Source organism: Pinus tabuliformis, chromosome 4_1, assembly GCF_031772625.1.
Source record: "Pinus tabuliformis cultivar Carrire ecotype Pingquan chromosome 4_1, CPIR1, whole genome shotgun sequence".
Lineage (NCBI taxonomy): Eukaryota > Viridiplantae > Streptophyta > Pinopsida > Pinales > Pinaceae > Pinus > Pinus tabuliformis.
In genome coordinates, this window is record NC_142303.1 from 571,481,608 (window position 1) to 571,491,233 (window position 9,626).

The 9,626-nt window shown below is 37.9% G+C and overlaps 1 protein-coding gene across 1 annotated transcript in view; it reads right to left on the minus strand.

The window, feature by feature from the left end:
* LOC149177192 (heavy metal-associated isoprenylated plant protein 39-like) overlaps window positions 1-5,808 on the minus strand; it is a 33,831-nt gene extending 28,023 nt beyond the window's left edge. Inside the window, exon 1 of the mRNA XM_089423333.1 lies at window positions 5,773-5,808. The gene's annotated coding sequence lies outside the window, so the exon portion shown is untranslated. The remainder of the gene's footprint in view (window positions 1-5,772) is intronic.
* Window positions 5,809-9,626: the final 3,818 nt, after the last annotated feature.

Genomic DNA, 9,626 nt, shown 5'->3' on the forward strand with positions numbered 1-9,626 from the left:
TTAAATAACTTTACAATACATATTTTATTTTTCCAACTTTAGAAAGTAATTCACCATGCCATGATTCTTCATTTCAAACTTTAGAGGCCATATCCCTCTTACTTTGATCATCAGAGGCTCATTTCCTGTCAAGAATAGAGCATTGGTATATAAGATCAAAATCAAAGGCATACCTTGGACAACTTTTTGATGTTGATGATCCGGACTTATGCAAGAACGCAACAAAATACATATATAAACATAAACATAGAGATGCACCAGAAATAAAACTAAAATATGCTTACATAGAAAATATAAATAAACTAACTCGGCGATGGTAACTTATCTCTAAGAAGAGAGGTGGCGGCTACATGCCTTTGAACTGTGCTAAAATGAGGCTCGGTGGCCTTTTTATCATTGAGAAACAATGAGAAACTCTAAACATCCAAAAACATAACCCTAGGAGACGAAGAGCGAAAAGCTTGTGGGCCCCATTGGGATAAGTTGGAATGTCAACTTCCTAGGCTTGTAACTTTCCCATACAATCCCTGTTTAGCTCTCATAATACCTTGTTTCAAGGATGTCAAAGAGGAGGCTAGAAACAAACTAGTGAGCTACTTTGGCAGATTTTTGGTCTCTTTGTTTTCCCTAAAAACGCATTTTAGTCCTTCAAAGTGGCTTCAAAAGTTTAGGACCCAAAAAATTGCCAAAAATAGTATGTTGCGCTACAATTAAGGAAAATGAAAAGAAACAGTGGTGGGGGTCCAAGTGGAAGAGGCGGGTGGAAACCAATATTCACCTAGATCAGTCCTCCCCCCTTAGGAAGAAATGGTCTCCATTGCGTTGAGTGCCTCCATGAGATGGGGAAGCTTCTACTGAACTTAGTCCCTGGTGAACCACTTGACTTGGTGCAGGAGTTGGTTAGCTTTGATAACCTGATACAATTGGATCTTCTGTTGGGGAGAATTCTTAATCCACGTGTCCATGATCTGATCAGTTCTGGCCTATTCCATGCGGTATGGGTTTAACTTTGTTGGTGTGAGTTTGATGTGTCGAGTAATGGTGGAAAGTATGGTCGTAGCCAGTCCATATTGAATACTAGGTGCATACAAAGGAACGGTGGAATGTTGAGCTCAAAGTCATTGTCCCTTGTAGTGTTGGTGATGGTGTACAACCCATATCGGAATGGGTGAAGCTTATGATGGGGCCTAGCGAGGCGCTCCTTCTACAAATGTAACCAAACTTTGTCACCCACCTGGAACTTGTGTGGAACTCGATGTTGCTCATGACGCTGCTTGTACTTAGCATCATCTTTGTCCAATATGTCATGGACCTGCTAGTGGATGTTTTGAATGCGCTCAATGAAGTTGTTAACCCGGTTAGCTTCAGACAAGACATGAGCCGAATTTGCTTGAGTAGCTGCAAATGGTATGGCCACATCAATGGGACATAATGATTGCAATCCCAACCCCACTTGAAAGGGGTTGTGTCTAGTTGAGCTATGGAGAGCTCTGTTGCAGCTTTGTTGGACATAGGGAGGCTTTCATCCCATTTGTGTGGATGCTTCGAGTTGTACATGTGGAAAATGTGCACGATCATCCTGTTGACAACCTTTGTTTGGCCATCAGTTTGGTGGTGGAAGGTCATGGAATTAGAGAGCTTGGTATCCAACATCGACCAGAGGCTTGACCAAAATGTACTCTTGAACCTGTTATCTCGAACTGAGATAATGGACTGTGGGATCCCAAAATGTACCCACACTTGTTCAAAGAAGAGATTGGCAGTGGATTCTGTTGTGATACTCTTCTTGCACCGTCATAATGGTCATCTTATAGAATTTTTCAACGACCACAAACACGTAGTCATTTCCATGCTTAGTATAAGGAAGGTGCAACATGTAATCCATGGAGATGGATTCCCATGGTCGACTAGGAGTAGGAAGATGAGTATATAGGCCTTGCTTCTTGATTGTTGGTTGGGCAATGAAGTAGGAAGTGCAAGATCTAATGTAATTCCTAACATTTTGTCGATAGTTCGACCAATAAAAATACTTCTACGACGCTGCCACTATTTTATCTATGTTTAAATGTCTAGCGACCCAATTTTATTGCACCTCCCAAATCATCCTGGCACGTTGTCTTGTAGGAACACATGGGTTTCCCAGGTGGCATAAGGGTGTGCCCTGAAGGTGAAAATATAGAACATGATTGCCTTCCAGGAACATCTGGTATGTGTTGTCGAATTTTGGATTGCTCTTATAAAGATATGACCACCTTGAAGACTCGTGCCCATAAGAGTTGAGCACAGTAGTTAGCACCATAATCAATGGTCTTCTAAGAGAGTTTGTAATATTATTGGTGTTTACCTTCTTGTACGTGATGTTCAAAAGGAACTGTTGCAGATATTTGGACCATTTTTGATGGCGATCGTTTTGCAACTTCCCTTGTGTCTATATGAATTGTAGGGGTTGGTGGTCTGTGTGGATGATAGTTTCCTTCCCTAGAATGTAATGCTTCCATTTTTGGTAGGCCTACAAAATAGAATTCATATCTTTTTCATAAGTGGGATACTTTCGAACTATATATGAACGTGTCTCACTGTGATATGCCACAGGATGCCTCTACTAGGTAAGAACTGCACCAATAGCATAGTCGGAGGCATCTATCTGAATTTAAAATGGTTGTTGTAGGTCTGGTAACATGAGAATTGTGCAGAGCAGAGGAAATGCCTCAACTCATTAAATGCCTTATGTTGGGATTCATACCAAAATAACTTCACTTTCGCTCCACCATTGGTGACTTGACTCAAAGGCCAAGTGATATGAGAGAATCCCAACACGAACCTCCGATAAAAATTGGCAAGACCTAGAAAGCTACAGATCTCTGTTAGAGTGGTTAAGGCTAGCTAATCTCAAATAACTCTTATCTTGGTTTGGTCCACATGCACACCCCACTCATTAATGATGTTGCCGAGATATTGACTCTGGGTCATACCAAAAGTTCATTTCTCCAAATTAGCACACAATTTATGTTGTCGCAAGGTTTGGAGGACCTGGAAGATATGATGTATGTGCTCTTCCCAACTCTGACTAAATATCAGGATGTTGTCCAAGTACACTACCAAGAACGAGTTGGTAAAGCGCCACAAGATTTTTTCCATCAGACGCATAAAGGTTGCGGGGGCATTCGTTAACCTGAAAGGCATGACTAGCCCTTCGGAAAGGCCCTCTTTGGATTCGAAGGCAGTCTTCCACACATCGTAGGGTTCAATTGGTACATGGTGATAAACAAACTTCAAGACGATCTTGCTGAAATATTTGGCCCCCTTGAGCTGGTCTAGAAGGTCATCGATTTGTGGGATTGGATACCTATTCTAGATAGTGATCTTATTCAGTGCCCGATAGTCAATATAGAGTCTCGAGGTGTCATCTTTCTTCTGTACCATCATGATCAGCGTCCCACAGGGTGATGAACTTGGCATGATGTGCCCTTTCTGCAATAACTCCCGACTCTACCTCTTAATTTCATCGTTCTCTAGAATAGAGCATTCGTAGATCAGTCTGTTGGGTAGCAGCGTGCCTGGGGTCAGATCGATGGAGTGCTTGACCTGACAGTGTAGGGGTGCCCTTGTGTATGAGGTGAAAATGTCCCTATACTCTTCCACGACCTTGTCCATCTGCTGCTGCAGTGTGTAGGATCCTTGTTCGGAGGCTATGGATGTGGCCACAGTCTTATTCTTGCTCTGATGGAGAATCATAAGGAAGACAAATTTCCCGATCTGGGAAATGATCTTACTGCATTTCTTCACAAATTTCAAATAGATGGCGATAGGTAGTGCTGGTATCTAGTATAAATTATTACCCAAATAAATAATGACATTGCGAGACCTAGACTCACACACAATACGACGTTTCCATGAGTATGGTTGGCCTAATAATACATCGCAAATTTCAAGAGGAGCAACATCACATAGTACCCCATATGTGAAGTGCTTGATGTTGTAGGGAAGGTGAAGCTGTTGGCTGACATGGAGATCTCGCCCTTCGTGAAGCCAACCGATGGTGTACAATTGTGGTTGTGGTGTGGTCGATAGGCCTAAATAATTCACGACCTCTGCTGAAATGGAGTTCTTTTGGCTTTCTCTATCAACAATGCACTGCAGTGGAGATCCCTTCACCCACATATGTGAGTGGAAGAGCCGCTCCCCCTCCTCTAGATCTTTGGGCTCAATCTTCTGGATCTTGGTGGTGGTAACAGTGGCACTAGGTTCCGCATTAATAATTTTCTTCCCTTTGTCATTCCCCTTATTGGTTTTTGACTCAGAGTCAGAACATGCATCTGATTTGGAAGCCTTCAGCTTGCCCACCAGTGATTGCTTGGCTTGACACTCACTTGTGTTGTGAGTGGGACTCTTATGGAACTCACACCATTTTCTTGTGTCCTTCTTTGTCTTTGTGGTGTTGTTCTTTTCTTGCAGCTTAGACGGGTTGTCCTGGGTCATAACGCCTTGGCTTTTTCCTCTGTTCTGCGGTTTGGGGGTGTGTTTCCCCTGCTTTGAATTCGTAGATCCAAAGTTTTGCTTCTTTTGTTTAAATTTCTGCTCGACCTTGACAATGTATCGATAGGCGGTTCCAAGTGAGAAGATGTCTAGGAACTCCATCTCATCCTAGATTTACTTGTGTAGACAACAACAATACTTGAGTAACAAATGCCGCTTAGAATCCTTGATACCCAGCTTCGTGCGAAGGGTATGAAAAATATTTATGAACTCTAACATATCTTGGTCGCTTCCATGTCGCAGTGTAGTCCACTTTATGTATTTATCTTCATAGCTCCCGACAGGGTAATATTGTTCCTTGATGGCATCTCAAAAATAATTCCAAGTGGGTGCAGCTAAAAGCAATGAGGATTCCCTCTCGTCCTTTTGTTCACAATAGGTTTCCCACCAGTCCTTGACATGTGGGGCGACTTTGAGGAGTCCAAAAGTAAGTTTTTCCCAATTAGAAGAGTCATGAACTGAAAAATATCCTTCCAAAAGATTTAACCATCTATATATGGCATCTGCATCTATCTGGCCTTCAAATATGGGAATGTCAAATTTAACTTCTACCTTAAAAGGAGCAGTACCTCTAGAGTGGCCGCTAGATGAAGATGTGTCGCTTGTGGGTACCTGTTGAAGGATTTGGGAAAAGTTATCCATCACTGCATTCCTTTATTGCTTGAGGGCTTCTGCGAGCAATATTTTGAAAGGATCTCCTACTCCCTTGTTTTTCGTTTCTTCCACCATGGGAGGTCCTTGGGGTTTTCAAGGTTGGTCTTGCAAAGGGTCAACTAGTTCGAGCCCTAACTCCTTATACCCTGACCTCGTTGGGGACATGAAAAGAAAAATAGAGAAAGAGCAGACTGCTCTAATACCACTAATCCGGACTTGTGAAGGAATGCAACAAAATACAGATATAAACATAAACACAGAGATGCAGTAGAAATCAAACTTCAATTCATTAATATCAAATAACCGAAATATGCTTACATAGAGAATGGTAATAAACTACCTCGGATGATGGTAGCTTATGTCTAAGAGGAGATGTGGTGGCTACATGCCTCTGAACAGTGTTACAATTAGGATCGATGGCCTTTTTATCACTGAGAAGCAATGGGAAACTATAAACATCCAAAGACCTAACCCTAGGAGACGAAGCACCAAAATCTTATGGGCTCTGTTGAGGTAAATTAGAACGCCAAATTCATGGGGTTGTAAATTTGGCATATGATCTTCGTTTGGCTATCATAATACCTTCAATGATCTTTTTCTGCGTTCCGAAAGTCTTTCGATGAGGACACAGTGGCTTCTTCAATGAGCAAAATAAATAAGCTCAGCATTACTGGTGGTGCAAGTCCCTGGAAATTGTAGTGCAACTTCGAAGTCATTGTTCTTGAAGGATCGGGGAAGCAACTGCAGCGTTTAAGTTGTCGATTGTAGTGGGCATCGAGGACCCAGGTGTCTGACTCAACTTTAAAGATTCTTGTGCTATAGACTCTAGTGTACTTGGACAGATTGAGAGCACAATAGAGGATCGAAATGTATTGGAATGGACATTATCTTTTGATAATAGGAAGCAAAATTATTTTGGATCATGACGTTACTCCGAAATCATTATGATGAAGTATATTGGGATTTATATTTTTATTTCAATCACATTATTTTAGCAACATAAATATTAAATAATATATATATATGAAAAGACGTATTGTCGGAGACTTTTAAGAGAAGGTTAATTGAAACGGTGTAAATAAAATATTTATTCAACATTTTTACATTAAAACACATTTGTCCTTTTCCAAAAAAGGATAAACCTTCGTATATTAAAGGAACAATTTTCCCGCATCCTTTGCGTCCTTGTGTAGCCGAAGTGTTTTTAAGAGTACAAAGCAAGAATTTTCAAACCAATGGGTACAAACCAAAGCAAAAATTTTCTCGTCATACAGATGACGTGGCTAAATTCTGGAAGATGTTAAAATAAAAAAAATATGACGTCGCTAAAATCTAGAAGATGTTAAAAAAATATATTATTGTTGATTTAAAGAAAATTTAAGTGTTTAAAAAATAATGTTAAGGAATTCAATTTATATAATTAATTTTTTAATATTAAATATTAAATTTATTTATAAATATAATTAAAATAATATATTATTATAATATTAAGTTAGGGTAGAATATATGCTGACGGGTGTTTATTGAATAAGTTGGAAATTTTGTGGGCAAAATTCTAGTCATGTTAAGGGCTTGTGTGATTGGTGAGTGATTTTGACTCAAAAACTCTATGGGCAAAAATCGAGTCTAATGCATCTTAATCCTACATATATGGAGAACTAAGAGAGATCATTATCCCTTGAGGTGTAAACTATTCATCATGTTTTGTACCTAAAAAATCATTTTCACCTCAAGAGATTTGATCTCTCTCAATGCTTGTTAGATCTAAGGTTAAGATGGATGTGTAGACACTTGATAAAATTCTTAATGTAGACAATATATTACAATTAGAATCAAATCAAATTACTATTAGTACGATCATAATCAAATCAAAGTAGTTATGCTCTTTGCCTTTCTAATTAAATTGATTAATTAAAATAAATTCATATGAACAAGTGTCATATAAAGTGAATTGTGGTTTTCTAGGCAAGTAGTATTAATAAACCATGATATTGGCCCATGGTATTGTAAGAAAGCCTAAGAATATCCATAGTAAAGTGGGGATAAATCTCCATGATTAAGAATCTTATTTTATGCTTTTTTAAAATCTATACATGTTTAACTTACATATTAATGGAGTTATCTTTAAGTGAGACCTTTTAAATGTTTTTCAAAAAATCGCACTTAAAATCAATTGACATATTAATTCTTTTTATTATTTAATAATAATAATAATAATTAAAAATAAGTTTATAAATTAATACTTATGAATGTTTATTGGCTTGAGTAGTTAATTATAATTAAAATATATAACTAGAAAATAAATTGGATTAAGAATTTGTGACGAAATATATTCAATTTCATCTTACTGAAGTTAAAGGGAATAATAAATAATTCAATTCCATCTTATCTTATTGAAGTTAAAGGGAATATTAAATCATTCAATTCCATCCTATCAGAGGGAATAGTTAACTATGTACTAGATCTATTCATAGCTAACATTTGCCAAGTTGGTAGTAGGAGGCTTCTATTTTCTTTTAAAACATAATTTTGGCAGTAAAAGGTGAATTCTATTGTTTTGAAAACAAAACAAAATACAGGACGCGTGATTGCGCGGTCGTTGTTGAACTTGCCAAGGCAAAAGAACAATGATTAGTGGTAGAGGAGTTAGTAGTTACATTCAACTAAATGCGTGACTAAATTATTTATCCTATGCCATGGAAGCAGGTGATTCACACACAACTGGCTGCACACATTGCTCTCAAACCTTTCATATAAATATCCAGAGCAAGGGTTGCGATGATACACAACACATTTAATCAAACTACTGGAGGTCTAGGTCGGCACATCCACGTGGCAAGATCACATTAGCAATCCAGCACACTCAACATTTGGTTGGATTCGATAAGGTTCAGTGACATAGTATTTATGGGCTCATAAATAGATAGAATCTTATCTGAATTCAAATGGTATTAAGACAGAAAATTCCTAAGAAATTTCAAATACGTTTTGTAAGTCAAATAAGATTAGGTTTCTTAAGATAATCAAATTTAGTCCGAGGTGCCATATTTTGTAATTAATGGCCTATGAAGATGTTTTTCTATATATTTGTAGTTTTTTTTATTTTACAAAGGATCTGAAAAAGACCACTTTTGTATATTTTTTTTTCTAGTTAATAAGAAGTATAGTTGCAACAATACTTTGTTCTTAACTTGAGGTTCATTTTTTGTGTTAGTTCCATCCCTTCATGTTTATATGTTATTATAAGTTTTCAAAGCTTGTTTGATTACTTGGAATTCAATGTAATATTGCTCCAACTTCCTTCAAATTTGTTGTGATTAACTGTAAATGTTTATTTTACATTCGTTAAGCCCAAAATGCCCTAACTTCCACAAAACAATGTTCATCTGTAAATTGAGTTTTCTTTGACTCCATGCTTAATGGTGGTGATTATTACACTTCCTTTCACCTGCAAGAATCACATAAAAATCCAGAGTTAGCCATCTGTAATTGAGTTTTATCGAGAACATCATATTGTTTTCTTCGAGAGAGCCCTCTCATGCTAGAAGGGCTAACTTCTAACTACAAGCGGTTGGAAATAATTACTCTTGGTTGGAGGTTGGCATAGCCCAGCCTCTCATATCAAGTGATAACGTTTTTGGTGCGTCTGCTGGGAGCCGAAAAGCTACTTTTCTCGGATTTTCTTTCAGCCTGTTCATTCTAATTCTTGAGGGTAACAAGAAACCATAGTTTTCTGAAGGTTGTGATATTACCATGACAACTCCAACCTCAAAAGATCCAAAAGATCAAAACTTCATGGTGACTCCACTACTTAAAGATCAGTAGCTTGAAGAAGTTCCAAGATGAGTTCCACTGCAAGAAGAAATGCCAGGTATGCTCCTATGGATCAATCTCATATCTATGGTTTTCCAAATCCTATGCCTCGTCTTGATTGGTTAACCCACCATGTTCAAAGATGAAATGAAAGATGATGTTTTTCTACATTTGGTTAGATTTCATATGAATGTTGTAGACAGAGGGTTGAGTTTCCTCAGGATTGTCTCATGAAGATGTTTATGGCTACCCTAGAAGACAAAGCTAGAGTACGGTAAGAAGAGTTGCAATCAGGAAGCTTGTGTTCTCTTAAAGATTTCCATAGAATATTCTTTGGACATTATGGGAAGTCTCATTCTTCCTTACCACTATTTCAAGACTATTGTAATTTTTGTAAGGGTTTCACTCAATATCTTGAAAGTATTGATGATAATGTAGAATGTATGGATGATGAGGAGATGTTAGAGGCACTTTATGAATTTTCTTCTCAAGCTAGTTGTCATGATGATCGAGAAGTTTTCAAACAAGCAGATGTTTCTTCTTTAGTTGAAGATGAAATGGATCACCAATTTGACAATCAAGTCATATTACATGAAATTTATGAGAATTTTCATCCTTCTCAA